At 46.5% G+C, this 15,885-nt stretch overlaps 1 long non-coding RNA gene across 1 annotated transcript; it reads left to right on the top strand.

The window, feature by feature from the left end:
* The first annotated feature begins 2,965 nt into the window (after positions 1-2,965).
* LOC122916874 lies at positions 2,966-10,171 on the top strand. The gene is made up of 3 exons (XR_006386320.1): positions 2,966-3,023; positions 5,503-5,546; positions 10,141-10,171. It is a non-coding gene; the product is annotated as an uncharacterized LOC122916874 (long non-coding RNA).
* The last annotated feature ends 5,714 nt before the right edge of the window (positions 10,172-15,885 follow it).

Below are 15,885 nucleotides of genomic sequence, written 5' to 3'. Positions count from 1 at the left end.
GTTGACTCACTTAATCCTCAAGCCCAGGATGATCTAATTCCAGAGCGTATGACCCTAACGACAACATGATCCACATTGTGTTAATTGTGGAATGCATGTAAAAAAAGTAAGCCTGGCCTCAGTAAATATTCAGTAATCATGGCATGATCCCTCTGTCTTAGGGGTGTGGACCAGTAGTTCAGAGATGAAAAAACTTTCTAAAATCACACCACCATGAGATGGGGTAGAGTTGGGGCTTGGCGGTGGATATTTCCTCCCTGAACCCAAGCAAAGTGCGGTGGTGCAGAGGAGACTGGCCATGAAGCAGGGAAGTGAGGCTTTGAGCTGTACTTTGAGAGAAGAAAGGAGATGGAGGAGGGGCTGGGAAGGCGCCCTGGGCATGGTCAAAGTCCTGGAGCCCATGACGTGCAGGGCAAATCTGCGTTCTGGGAAGGGCACAGGGAGGGTGGCCATGGCAGGGGTGGCGGGAGCAAGGCTGGAGAGATTCTGGGCCAGGTCTCAGACAGCTCTGAATGTCAGGCCATGAATATACTTCACCAGCTCCCAAACGTTCTGAAACATTCCAGTGATCTCCTTCGTGGTATATACTTGAGATGAAGCCCTAATCGTGTGCACCAGAAAATACACAGAGAATGTTCACAATAGCATTGGAAATAATGGCAAACAACTGGAAACAAGCATAATGTGCATCAGTGGGTGAATGGATGAATGAATAAACCAATGAATGTATATTTACACAATGTTATACAATTCAGAAGTGAGCATGAATGAATTATGGCCATGTTCAATTACATGGAACTAATGAGTAAAGAAAGCAAAGTACATAAGATTTCCAGAGTATTCCTTTTTATGAAGCTCAAAACAAGTAAAACAAAATAAACCCAATAGGGTGCCTGGGAGACTCAGTTGATTAAGCTGCTGCCTTTGGCTCAGGTCATTGTCCCAGGGTTCCAAGATCAAGCCCCACGTTGGGCTCTCTGCTCAGTGGAGAGCCTGCTTCTCCCTCTCCCTCTGCCTGCTGCTCTGCCTACTTGTGCTCTCTATCTCTGTATCAAATAAATTAAAACCTTTAAAAAATTTTTTTTAATTATTTAAAATAAACCCAATAATAGATTCATTCCATTCTACATACATTTGGAGCAAAGCCATGAAGTCATAAATGTAATAACCAATGGAAAGTTGAGGAAAGTGGCCATAGAGATGGTCTGTGAGGGTCTTCAAGGGGAGGAGTTGAGAGAGGTGGACACATTGGTACTAGGAATGGTCCAGTTCTTGAGCTGGTTGGTGGTTTAAGGATATTCGGTTTTTTTTTAAAGATTTTATTTATTTATTTGACAGAGAGAGATCACAAGCAGGCAGAGAGGCAGGCAGAGAGAGAGGAGGAAGCAGGCTCCCTGCTGAGCAGAGAGCCCGATGCGGGCCTCGATCCCAGGACCCTGAGATCATGACCTGAGCCGAAGGCAGCGGCTTAACCCACTGAGCCACTCAGGCGCCCAAGGATATTCATTTTTTAAAGATTTTATTTATTTAGTTGACAGAGATCACAAGCAGGCAGAGAGGCAGGCAGTGGCGGGGGGGTGGGTGGGGGAGGGGAACAGGCTCCCTGCTGAGCAGAGAGCTCAATGTAGGACTTGATCCCAGGACCCTGAGACTATGACCTGAGCTGAAGGCAGAGGCCTAACCCACTGAGCCACCCAGGAGCCCCAAGGGTATTCATTTCTTCAAATTACATTTCATAATTTACATACATAGTATATAGATCTTGCCTCTTAATACTATTAGTACTTTTAACAAGAAAAGGCAGAAAGGCCTAATGGAAATGCTGAGATAAATTAAATGAGGGAACCCGGGGCGCCTGGGTGGCTCTGGGTTAAGCCGCTGCCTTCGGCTCAGGTCATGATCTCAGAGTCCTGGGATCGAGTCCCGCATCGGGCTCTCTGCTCAGCAGGGAGCCTGCTTCCTCCTCTCTCTCTGCCTGCCTCTCTGTCTACTTGTGATTTCTCTCTGTCAAATAAATAAATAAAATCTTTAAAAAATAAATAAATAAATGAGGGAACCCTAAATCAGAGCCATTTGTAACCCTTGAGAATGCAAGCTTCAGGGCAGTGGTGTTCTCCCTCAAAGTTCTTCTATCCATTGTAATGCCTTTCCAATCTTGCATTCACTCAACAACCATTCTCAGAGTCCCTACACTGTGCCAGGGATTTGGAGATAAAGCGTCAGTCCTTGATCTGGAGGAGCCCAGAGTTGGGAGGATGTGAATGGTAGGGACCCACAGAGTTGTGGCACCAGGGCTGGCTCGTCTGGCCCCCAGAGGGTGGCCCCCAGGGCATGCTTTGGAGGAAGCCACGACTGGCGGGCAGGGAGCAGCTTTCATTACTGGCCTGGATGTCATCCTCTGGGCAGGCCTCAGGTATCATCACATTGTTCCCCCTCGGTGGTCTGACTTGCTGACGCATGGCCAGCACACACATCCTGGTCCTCCTCCAGCCCCCAGACCCCACACAGGACTCGGCCAGGCAGTGGTGGCTGGCATCATTGTGAGCTGATGTCAACTGTGCATTTATGTACAGCTTCGAGGGTTGGCGTCAAATATTCTGCTTGCCACTGGGGCCAGAACCTGGACTCTAGGCCTCAGGACAGCTCAGGACAAAGCTGAGCCTCTCAGCGCCCATCTGATCCTCTCCCCAAATGCAATTTAGAAACACCTCTGAAAAATAAAGACATTACATTTTTCTGGGGAATCGTGTCTACGATGAGTAATAAAGTAGCATTCCATTTCTTCCTTCTTAAAACAACGTCTTTCTCATCGGTTTGCAGGCTTCCCAGGATTCGGGGCTACATCAGGGAATTCCTGCAGTACCCTACGTGTCGTGAGTCGTGGTCCTCCTAGCTCAGCACGGAAGTCCTTCGTCACGCTTGGGTTCTGCCTGTTGAAATAGATGCTTGTCCAGGCCAGAGACACGTCCTTCCTCTCCATGTCACCAGGGCCCAGCTCAGCAGTGCAACTCAAGCAAGAGCTGGTGAGTGTGTGTCCTAATTGTCTTTTCTGAGCTGCTTGTATTTGCTGGATCTCAAAGAGGCCTCAAAACCGCATTCTGTAAGCAGGGTGTGTGCACACACGCATAGATGCACGAACATGCAATCCGGTTATTCTAGTTACACAGCATCACACTGAAAACCCCAGAGCACCAGGCTGTCCTCATTTAGGAGTTTAAAAATAACAACCCCTTCCATTCATTGAGAAGTGTTTACGGTTTCCAAAATGCTCCCACAGCTATTCACTCAGGTCAGAACTCATGGCAACCATGGGAGGTAGGTGGGGATCCCTCCCTGGTCCCATTTTATGGATGGGAACACTTGGACTCAGGGGGGAAAAAGGGATCTGGCCAAACGCAGACAGAACAAGGTCTCCCAGGCCCGAGTTCAGAGACTCTTTGGCACACGGCGACAGGCTGTGTAGACTCAGCTGGGGTCCAGTGCTACCGATGCTTGGTTCCTGTCAGGATAAATGCGGACATGACCTTGAAAAGTTCTGGAGCCCTGGCTTGTCACTAAGGTTCTGTTTAGGTCAGAAGCTCTTTCCTGCATGAACTGGAGACAAGAACGTCACAGTAAAAAGCCTCGCCTTGTGCCTGCTTTTCTGGAATGGCTCAGAGCCCCCGCCGCTCAGTCTCAGGCTGCATTAGGCGGCTGTGTGTCTTGCCTCCTGGAATTCACAAAGGAAACCCTGGACCACGCTGGGGCCAGAAGCCGGATGGGAATCAGAAAGACCCTCGGCTGGGTCTTCAAGCCTGAAGAGGCAGGAGCGGGACACGCGGTGGGACGGGTTAGGAGGCAGAGAGGCGAGCTGAGGAGCAGGCAGGGGAAAGGCATTGGGACAGAAAAAGAGCTTGTGTAAAGATACCCTTCCAGCCTGTTCGCACCACCTTCACAATTTTTACCACTACCTGTACAGTACCTAGGTGACATTTTTAATTGACAATTTCTAAACTTAGATCCATTCATTTAAAAACCACACACTGGGAGTTCTTGGGTGGCTCAGTCAGATAAGCATCTGCCTTCAGCTCAGGTCAAGATTCCGGGGTCAGAGCATCGAGTCCCGTGTCAGGCTCCGTGCTCAATGGAGAGTCTACTTTCCCTCTCCCTCAGCCCCTCACCCCCCACCCCATCGTGCTCTCTATCACTCTCTCTCAAATAAGTAAATTAAATCTTTTTAAAAACCACACTGTATCATGGGGTTGCTTGCTGGTTTCTTTTCTCCTAATACCCATTAAAACAAATACCTATATTCAAGTGAAAAACAGTGATCCCTTTATCCCCCAAAATCACCCAGTATCTTCAGGTAGAACAGGTACGGATTTGGCCAACAGGGAACAAAGGCATGGCTCTGAGACCGGGCGGGGAGGGCAGTGGAGAAAGCCTTGTGGAGCTGAGGGAATTGTGACGGGAGGCTGGAGCGCTGAACGGCAGCCCGACTTGAAAGGGCTTGTATGCACCAACTCAGAAGCTGGGCTGGATCATCCCCGAGTCAGGAATGGGAAACCAGTGAGTGTTGTCTGAGCAACTCCTAAGGAAGTTTCCACTTCCTTCTTGGGGTTCAGGTTGTCCTTTGAAGGTCATATTTTATTTTATTTTATTTTTTTTAAAGATTTTTTATTTATTTATTTGAGAGAGAGAGACAGTGAGAGAGAGCATGAGCGAGGAGAAGGTCAGAGAGCGAAGCAGACTCCCCATGGAGCTGGGAGCCTGATGTGGGACTCGATCCCGAGACTCCAGGATCACGCCCTGAGCCGAAGGCAGTCGTCCAACCAACTGAGCCACCCAGGCGTCCCTGAAGGTCATATTTTAAAGGAGTTCCATAAATCTCAACGATCAGGAAACCTTGAGGAGGTGATGTCTAACAGAGAAGGAGGCTTAGAGTCAGGAGGCCACCTCCCCAACAGTTCAGTGACTTTGGGCAGGCCATAGAACCTCTCAAAACCTCAAGCATTCTGTCTATAAACTGGGCACAGGCCTACGTGCCTGGGGCAGGACCTACAGGTTGCAGGCCACCGGCCTCCATGCCCACTTCCCTCCAGATCAGTTTTCTCAACCTTGGCATTATTGACAATTTGGGCCTGATAATTCTTTGTGGTAAGGATCTGTCTTTAGTGCTGTGGTACGTTTAGCAGCATCCCTAGTCTCTACCGAGTAGATGCCAGGAGCATCTTCCCAGTTATGACAACCAAAAGTCTCCAGAAATTGCCAAATGCCCCATGGAGGAGCACAGTGTTAACCAGACTTATCTTTGAAGAGGTGGACTGTCAGACAGGTCCTGGCACCCTCAGCGGTGTAGCTCAGGATGGGCCCAGGAGAGTAAGTAGGGGTTTCTCGCAGATGGGCCCATATCTCCCAAGTCCAGAACCCCAGATGGAAATGAACAGTCAGTGAAGGTGTTGTTTTGTCATTGACTTTCTTACTGAAAGGGTGACTCATTGATTCCTTATATAATGTCCTCAGGGAAAGACACCCCAGAGAGCATCACAGGCTCCAGTCACTCAAAGGTATGACTCTATGCTTCCTTGCTTGGGCCTGTCCTCATGAGAAAGCAGAAGACAGGAAGAGAAACGACCACTGGGCTTAGAGCAACTATGGGAATGATCAGAATGACTACCCAACAAGGCAGAGGACTTACACACACTCCAGGTCCCAGAACCTGGCCAGCCTGTTCTTTGACTCATAAAAATAATTACAGTAATAACATCACTTGAGCATCTACTGTATACCCTTGTACACACTTACCTAAGCCTCACAACAATACATTATTCCTGTTTGATACATGAGGAACTTGAAGCTCCATGGGATCTGGAAATTTACATGACATTGCTCAACTATTAGATAGAAGACAGCAAGTGAACCGTGTAGATAGGAGGGTTTAGTCCAGCTCTATCTAATTCCAAACCCTCTGTTATCTCTCTTGTGTTGGGCTACAAGTTCTCCTTCTTAGTGGTGCCGTGAGAAGGAAGACAGTTGCGAAATTGTGAGGGTTTTGAAGAACCGCTGTCATTGACATCCTAACTGTTGAGTTGGGTGCCAGAGCTTGAAGCCACATGCACATAAAACCGGAAGAAGCTGCCTCTGATATTTTCAACCTTGTAAAATTAAGCGCAGGTCCAGAAAACCACACGGAGAGACAGCTTGGTGAATGATTATAAGGCACACATCTTTTTTTTATTTTAATATTTTTTATTTAAGAGAACTTAAAACCTTCGCAGAAGTAGATGGAGTGGGATCGTAACGAACACTCATGGACCTATCAAGCAACCCCAAGAATCACTACCCTATGGCCAGTCACGTCCCTGCCATACCACCATCTTCTGACCGCTCTCCTGTGTTATTGTAAGACAAATCCCAGACATCATTCTCTCCTGATAAGCACAATCCCTCTGCCATCTGTGTTGCTGGTACCCAAGGCCTTAGAAATTGTATTTCATTTTTATCAAGGCTCTAATGAGGCACACACCTTCTTAAATTCCACCAGTCAAGAAACAGAACTTTGAGGGGTGCCTGGGTGGCTCAGTCAGTTAAGCATCCAGCTCTTGGTTTTGGCTCAGGTCATGATCTCAGGTCATGGAATAGAGCCCCAAGTTCTGCTCCTCTGGGCTCAGCGAGGAGACTGCTTGAAAGATTCTGTCCCTCTGTCCTTCCCCCACAACTTCCCTTCCCCATGCACATGCTCTCCCTCCCTCTCTCTCTTTCTCTCTCTCTAATAAATCTTAAAAAAAAAAAAGAAAAGGCATTTGCTATCCCCCAGAAGCTCTCTACATGCCTTATCCTAGTCACAGCCCTGACCTTCCCTCTAAAAATAGCCACTTGCTTGAATTTATCATCTAATTAGGCATATTTAAACATTATAATAATTTTTCTTTTTTAAAAAACTTGATATATCTCTTAGGTCTATTTCCCTCTGTGGGTTTCCCCTTCATCCTTTTCCTTTCCCTACAATTTATATTTTTAAGAACTCAAGAGAATGAGCTGTGGTTTCTCACACTCTGAATTTTCTGGTTGCATTACACACTCTTGGTGCAGCTCAACATTTCCCTCCATCCCCTGTATTCCTTGCAAATTGGTAGCTGGCCCCAAAGTCTTTGTCAGACACAGAAGTGATCTCTTTGGCAATCTTATAGAGGACACTGCATTCTTTCATCAGGGAACACATAATGTCTGGTTTTCATGTCTTTTTTGATGTTAGCAGCCACTGATGCTCAATGCCCATGTCTATTAACCCACCACGGGTGGCAAATAGTGATATTCTAATTCTAGCATTTCATTTTCATACTTTATTTGGAAAATCTTTTTTAAAAAAGATTTTATTTAAAGAGGTCACAAGTAGGCAGAAATGCAGGGGAGGGTTGGGGGGAAAGCAGGCTCCCTGCTGAGATTATGATCCGAGCCAAAAGCAGAGGCTTTAACCCACTGAGCCACCCAGGTGCCCTTTATTTGGAAAATCTTATAAGGAGACAGTTTTCTTCATCTGTTATTTGGTTGCACGGTGATGTGGTTTACCCAGCACATCTGATTCTGGAGGAGAAGTAGGTGCCTTTTTGTATAAGAGGCTGATTCCGCCCAGCCTGCTGTGTATATTTCCCCATCTTCCCACACTTTAATTTCTTCTGTTGTGACTTCAAGTTCAACCTGTCCATTAGCTAAATCCTCCTATCATTTCCTATGTGCTCAATCTGTCTCCTCTCATATCAATATCCTTCAAGCAGCCCGGACTAAAGCTGCTATCCCGGTTCACTCCTGACTTTTACAACCGTGCTGTGGGAAGGCATTTTTACTCACTTTATCCATGACTTCAGCTCCTCTGATTCCTTGGCTCGCTGGTGGCCGGCTTCCAGCCCCAGCCTGCAGGGAACCTGTCCCAGCAAGGTACCAACAACCTCTGTCAAGGGAAATTCATGCAAAATGTGTTTGGCCATGAGGACCTCTCCCCTGTCAAGGGGGAGGGGCACAGGAAGGTTATTTGAATAGGGTCCTGCATCACGAGTAGCCTCAAACGTAGGTTTCTGATATAATCTCTAAATAAGGATAATAATGTGCAGTCATTGCTGTTAATGTGTTTGTATGTTCAGGGCATTGATCTGCTAACTATGATCATTCTCCTCCTCTTTTGGAACTTCTTCATTTTTTTTTTTAAATTTATTTGAAAGAGAGAGAGAGAGAGAGATCACAAGTAGGCAGAGAGGCAGGCAGAGAGAGAGAGAGAGAGAGAGAGAGAGGAGGAAACAGGCTCCCTGGTGAGCAGAGAGCCCGATGCAGGGCTCGATCCCTGGACCCTGAGATCATGACTGAGCTGAAGGCAGAGGCTTAACCCACTGAGCCACCCAACTTCTTCATTTTTTAAAATAAACTAGGACCTCAAAAATGAGAATGACCTCAGCCCTGGTCTCCAAAAAGCCCTGTGGGGACCATCTGGGAGGCTTGGGTGAGGTGACCCTGGGGAGAGCATGGAGTCACGTGAGCTGAAGGGAAGGCCCTAGACCCAGACTGTTAGTCCTGTCTTCTGCTTCCTCGGCTACCAACTTACTCCTAATCTCACAGGATTATTGGGAATATCCAAAGGATGGTGAAATCATTCACACAGGAGAACTTTTTAAGGGACATATATTATTCAAAAAAGCCACCCAGGATCTCTACCAGCATGTTTTCTTAAACAAAATCGGAATCAACTCCAAAGACACTGCCTGAAGGAAGGATCCGAGGAGTGTTTCGTAGTGTCTGCTGCACAGACACACGTTTCTGGATATGTGCGCTGGTTGTGATGCAAAGTGTATTCCCTACCACAGGCCACCTTTTTTTAGTGTTTGAAAAACGGTGCATGCCCTGTTAGGCCCCTTTACCACGTCTCCCTGGAGAATGGGGATTGATATCCTCATTTACAAATGAACTGATTGAAGCTTCCAGAAGATACATGATCTCAGATTTATATGCATGTTTTACACCTAAAGCCTTGGAAATCTTCTCCAACTTCCTAAACTTAAGAATCACCCGGGGGCACCTTTTGCATGCTAGTTCCTAGTCCCTCTGCAGAGATCCTGATGGGGGGCAGTGGTCCTGAATGGACATTTGTAACAAGCCCCCTCTGTGATCTGATCCTGGCCATCCTTCCATGCTGCACCTTGCTGCTTTGGAACAGTGATCTGGAAGTTTTGCCTGACCCCCTGTGGGACTGAAAAAAAAAGCACTTGAACTCTTAATTTCTGCCTACTATCATGTCATTCTTTAATAACACCTATGCATTTTATAATGTACGAGCTGTGTTAGTACAACGGCTCATGGATGCAGTTTACAAATACTCTATGGGCGTGTACTACACCTATGGCCCCATGCACCCTTGACTATGTATGAATGCACATAGGGGCTTCCAATGTAAATGCAAGTTTGAGTACGTAATGGGGAGGGGGCATTAACATTTGCACCTGTTGGGGAACAATGAGAAGAGGAAGGAGATTGAGGCTCTGGGCTGTAGGCATCACCGTGTGCACGCTGTTTTCACGAAGATGCCTGTTACTCGTTCAGGCTGCCCATCTGAAGATGTTGCAGCAGAGCTGATCCTGTAGAGGTACACAGAATGCAGTGATAATGGCGCTGGCATTCTGCAATGCTGGGGTGGGCAAGGTGGTCAAGAACACGCATGGAATTTGCAGTTGGCCAGTGTTGAGGTCTGACTGGAGTTCTATGGAGGACTAGCCATGACTCCCAGGCCCTCAGCTCCCTCCTCTGTGAATGAAAGTAGTAGCAGTCCTGATCTCCAAGGGTTGCTGGGGTACTCACATGAGCTCACAGCAGCCAGTAACACCTACAGGGCCCCTGACACTGTACCAAGTACTTTACATGGCTTTCCCATCCACACCGCTCCCCATTTTACAAACAGGAAACCAAGGGGGGGGTTGACTTCTTGTCTCCAGGCCACAGCTGGTATGTGACAGATCCAGTACCGAGACCCAGAGGCTAACTCTAGAAGCCACATTCAGCCATGTTCTTCTGTAGTGTCTCCCTAGCAGGCTGTCTTGGATGCTCTGCACCATACTTGGGTTGGAGTCAGCGTTCAAGAAAAGGTTATTGTTGCTCATACTCTTCCTACTCTTCCTACAGGTCCTATTGCCAGGTGCTTGCTGTATTCCGGTGCAGCTCCTTCCATACCCATTACCTCACGGAGTCTTTGCAGGAAACTGGCCAAGGGCATATCATTAACCCTGACTTATGGGAAGGAAAGTGAGGATCAGAAAATTTGCTCATAAGAGCTTCCTTGGAAGACTTCTCATCTGCTTTTGTGCCAGAGATTTATTCTTTTTAAAAATATGTGTATATATTTTTATTGTATTTATTTGACAGAGAGAGACACAGTGAGAAAGGGTACAGAAGCAGGGAGAATGGGAGAGGGAGAAGCAGGCTCTCCACTGAGCAGGGAGCCTGACGCAGGGCTCAATCCCAGGACCCTGAGATCATGACCTGAGCCGAAGGCAGATGCTTAGTGACTGAGCCACCCAGGTGCCCCTGCCAGGTCTTATGAAATGTGGATGATCCTATTTAAAAACTTTTGTTAAATAATACTAATACTAATAATAACAAAAAAAATAAATAAATAAAAGCTTCTGGTGAGGGGACCTGAATGGACAGCGTCATTTCTGTCAGTCTCTAGAAATCAGCTCCATCCTCTCTTCAGCGAGGGATGGTTCTTTCTGAGCCAAACGGGATTAAGATGGCCCATCTGTCATTTGTCCAGAGGAGGTCTGAATTCCCAGGAAGAGGAAACTTGGAATGAATTGTCAGCCAACACTTGTACCGATCGTGAAAAGGCCCAGCGAGTTTGTTGGAAATGAAGAAACAGGCAGAACAATGTTGTAAAAATGTAAGTGTTTGGGAAGATAAGATACAGAATGGTAAATGTGGTAACGAATGCCAACACATTTCTTTCCTCACGTGTATCTGGTTTTGAAACATTGCTTATAACACATCCAGGGGTTTCCTTTTCATTGCAGGTTCAGTCTGCAGAGTTCCTGCTAAAAGCTCCCAAAGCAGGCGCCTGGGTGGCTCAGTGGGTTAAGCTGCTGCCTTCGGCTCAGGTCATGATCTCAGAGTCCTGGGATCGAGTCCCGCATCAGGCTCTCTGCTCAGCAGGGAGCCTGCTTCCCTCTCTCTCTCTGCCTGCCTCTCTGTCTACTTGTGATTTCTCTCTGTCAAATAAATAAATAAAATCTTAAAAAAAATTTTAAAAAAAAAAGCTCCCAAAGCCTTTCCTATGACTGAAATGCACTCCATTTTAATCCTTCTGTAGTGATCCCATTATTTTTACAGCTGTTTCTACAATCACATATAGGATTTATATGCAAGATCTGGTTCCTTTTTTAGTTTTTAGGTAGGTATGTACTGACCCTGGAAGCTTAGTAAACCCCACGAAGTGCAGGGCCCACGATGGCATGTGGTGGAGAAATGGTGTCAGTGGCACCGGACTTCGAAGACAGATGTCTCCGGACCAAAGGCAGGCTCGACCACATGCTGGCTGTGTGACCAGTTAATTCGGTCATATCTGGCAGCTGTTCATAGCAGAACTAGAAGACACTGCATAGAAGCCCATCCGGTGACCGGCTTGCAGAGGAGCTGCATACTCCTGGAAAGTCAGGACTTTACAATGGAGTATTTGCTTGCAAACCTTTATTCCAGAACCTCATCTGTTTGCTTTAGAGCACTCCCGTTAGCTGGGAAAGGATTAACAAAATAGTCAGGAGGTTCGTGTCCTTTAGTGGGTTCTCTATTTTTAAATTTTTACTTGGAAATCATTTCCAACTTACAGAAAGTTGCAAAAAAAAAAAAAGTACAAATCACCTCATTCACCCTTTACCCAGATTCACCTACTGTTAAGATGTGACTCTGTTTAAGAGTGAGTTACATGCATCATGGTTTTTTTTCCTCTAAGGACCCTCAGCTCCATACAACCTCAGTGACTGACTCCATAGATTTCCACTGATACAGGACTTTTGTCTTCTGTACCATCCATATTCCAAGTGGTGTCAGTCCATGTGTAAGAGGTTTTGACTGTATGGAGTCTTGTCTCAAGGCACCAGATTTGGTCCTTAGGGTGCCACAACTCGCAGCCATGGCGAGTACAATTAATTTGGATTCTTTTCTGCTTGCAGGGTAAGTTATTGGAATTGGATAGAAGAAAAATGAATTTTTGGATGTCTTAGACCCTAAGGGCAGGGAGCAAATCGGGGGAGGAACCAGAGCCAGAAACCACCAAATATCTGGGGCCCGAAAAGCTTCATTCCTAAGAGCTCTTCTAAGAGATGGCATTGTCAGCGTTCGTGACTGAACCTCAGCTTGCATTCCTCTTCCTAACACCCGAGAAATTTGACCCAGTTAGTAATAATACTGATAAAAACAGGCGACACTTAGGGCATGCTTGCTATGAGGCAGACATGATATTCAACACCTTTATGCAGTGTCCCATTTAATTCTTACTAACCATCTTACTGTTAACAAACCCTATTGTCTTTCCCATTTTACAGGTGATGCAACTGAGGCTTAGGCAGGTTAAGTAACCTAACCAAGTTCCCGCCCTTAGAAAGCAGGTACGTCAGCACTTGATTGAAGGGTTCCAGTGTTGAGGTTCTTTAACCACAGCTCCAGGAGGAAGGGAGTGAGCACCAGGGCCTTTGGGGGTCTGGGTTTTGGAGGATTTGGAGGAGGTCAGGTAGGGATCCTCAAATATGTTCCAGAATTCCTGTTCCTCACAACCGGGTGTTTGCAGACACTTCCCATTGCTTGTTTCCTTTTGTCCCTCCATCTACTCATCTGAAAAAGATGAACATAAGGTTCAAGGTCGTTCCATGAATTCTACAGGGTCCCATGGCTATTTTTTTTTTTAAGATTTTATTTATTTATTTGACAGGCAGAGATTGCAAGCAGGCAGAGAGGCAGGCAGAGAGAGAGAGGGAGGAAGCAGGCTCCCTGCTGAGCAGAGAGCCCGATGCGGGGCTCGATCCCAGGACCCTGAGATCTTGACCTGAGCCAAAGGCAGAGGCTTTAACGCACTGAGCCACCCAGGCGCCCCTCCCATGGCTATTCTGACTGAGTGGAGATTTTCATTTTTCCCCCCTTAGATAAGGAGTGGGCGGGGCAGAGGGAAAAGGAGACAGAGAATCCTAAGCAGGCCCCACACCCTGATGGAGTGGAGATTTGACCTTGGCCTGTCATTGTACAATTCTGCTACCCAAGCAGGCAGATGAGATGTGAGCAAGCATAGAATGATATATTTAGGAATTTCAGAACGCATGGTGTTTTGTAAAGAAAGTCAGAAGAGCTATGTTACCTAGACAAACTTGAAAGCCACCTGCTGATCTAAATGCTGCTTCCTGGGGATGCCTGGGTGGCACAGTCTATTAAGCCTCTGCCTTTGGCTCGGGTCATGAGCCTACGGTCCTGGGATGGAGCCCCGCATCGGGGTCCCTGTTCAGCGGGGAGTCTGTTTCTGCCCCTTCCCCTGTTTATGTTCTCGAATGCGTGTTCTCTCTTTCTCAAATAAAGGGGGAGAAAAAGTCCATTTTAAAAAATGCTACTTCGGGCGCCTGGGTGGCTCAGTGGGTTAAGCCACTGCCTTCGGCTCAGGTCATGATCTCAGGGTCCTGGAATCCAGTCCCGCATCAGGCTCTCTGCTCGGCAGGGAGCCTGCTTCCCTCTCTCTCTCTGCCTGCCTCTCTGTCTACTTGTGATCTCTCTCTATTTCAAATAAATAAATAAAATATTTTTAAAAAATAAAAAATAAAATAAAAATTAAAAATGCTACTTCCTGGGGGTGCCTGGGTGGCTCTGTGTGTTAAAGCCTCTGCCTTCTGCTCAGGTCAAGATCTCAGGGTCCTGGGATCGAGCCCCACCGTCGGGTTCTCTGTCCCTCGGGGAGTCTGCTTCCTCCTCTCTCTCTGCCTGCCTCTCTGCCTGCTTGTGATCTCTCTCTGTCAAATAAATAAATAAAATATAAAAATAAATACATAAATAATGCTACTTCCTGTATGCCAGAATAGGACAGTGGTCATTAAGGTTCCCAGTCCTGAAGTTTTCAGATTATTTCATCTTTAACAAATCACTTCTTCATGTACCAGCTGAAGAAGTACCAGCGACCGTCAGCCACTGAGGCCAATATTTGGGAGAAACAGCTTTCTCGTGGTGGGCTTGGCTGGGGCACACCCCCAAGAGGGCTGAGCTCAGTCAAAACGAGAACCTGCTGAGACACCCGATTCTCCCAAACTGGTGTCCTTAGTCATTCACCCACTCCTCCCAGATACACTGTTCTGGATGCTGATAGAGTAATGAACCGAGGTAATGATACATAACTCCCTTATGCTTGAGTTTATGAAATGCCAAACACAATTGCAAAAAGAAAAAAAAAATAGAGGTAAGAGTAGTAATGCCACTAATTTTTTTTTATCTTTTATCTCCTCTATTCATGACATTAATAACTGGAGGGTAGGGGTGTAGAACCTGAACCTCAACGACTGCAAGGGACGGGTAGAGATCTGCCAGCAGAACGACAGAACACAGGCCGCCTCCCCCCTCCCCAGAAAGCTCATGCTACAGGTCACCAGGCAGCCTTGGGGGCCATATCTGTTTAGAATGCCCTCGTAGTTCTGATACAGAGCAAAGACTGGAATCTCAGGCTTGTCCTGCCACCTAAGCTTCAGTTGCCTGAGTTCTAGGAAAGATAATATCTCCTATCCAGGGACTTGTGAGAACTAAGTGATAACAGACCTTTAATTTATGGGGCGCCTGGGTGGCTCAGTCGATTAAACAGCTGCTTTCAGCTCAGGTCATGACAGTGGGGTCCTGTGCTGGGCTCCCTGCTCAGCCGGGAGTCTGCTTCTTCCTCTGCCCCTCCCCTGTTTGTGTTCTGTCTCTAAGAAATAAATAAAATCTTTTTTAAAAAAGACCTTCAATTTATATTAGCTTCTTTATTAGTGTTTATCTCCGAGAATACTTTTTGAGCCTGTTCTTTTAAAGACTAGGAATTAGTAGGCCATCTTCTCTGTATATACACATGCATTTGTTTGTTAAGAGTGACGTAAGACGGGGGACCTGGGTGGCTCAGTCGGTTAAGCATCTGCCTTCCTCTCAGGTCATGATTCTGGGGTCCCATAGAGCCCCGCATCCCTCTTCCTCTACTTGCCACTCCCGCCTGTCTGTGCTCTCTCTGTCAAATAAATAAAAAAAGTCTTTTTAAAAAAGAGTGATATAAGACATGTACAGAACATTCCACCCGTCCGCAGCACAATACACACTCTTCTCAAGTGCACATGTACCACTCTCTAGGACAGATCACATGTTAGGCCACACAAGTCTTAAAAATGTAAGAAGATTGAAATCATCTTTCCAGCCACAATGATATGAAACTGGAAATTGATAACAGGATGAAAATAGAAGAATTCCAAAATATGTGGAAATCAAACAAACAGACACCTAACAACAAATGGGTCATGGAAGAAATCAAAGGGGAAATAAAAACTTATCTTGACATAAATACAAATGAAAACACAACATACGCAAACTTACAGGCTAAAGCAAAATCAGCACTGGGAGGGAAGTTTATAGCAATAAATGCCTATATTAAGAAAGAAGCGGGGCGCCTGGGTGGCTCAGTGGGTTAAGCCGCTGCCTTCGGCTCGGGTCATGATCTCAGGGTCCTGGAATCGAGTCCCACATCAGGCTCTCTGCTCAGCAGGGAGCCTGCTTCCCTCTCTCTCTCTCTGCCTGCCTCTCCATCTACTTGTGATTTCTCTCTGTCAAATAAACAAATAAAATCTTTCAAAAAAAAAAAAAAGAAAATCATAGGCCAATATCCCTGATGAA

The sequence above is a fragment of the Neovison vison genome, chromosome 9 (genome assembly GCF_020171115.1).
Source record: "Neovison vison isolate M4711 chromosome 9, ASM_NN_V1, whole genome shotgun sequence".
Taxonomy (NCBI): Eukaryota; Metazoa; Chordata; class Mammalia; order Carnivora; family Mustelidae; genus Neogale; species Neogale vison.
The sequence above is the reverse complement of the archived record's forward strand: the minus strand, read 5'-3'. Positions and strand labels throughout refer to the sequence as shown.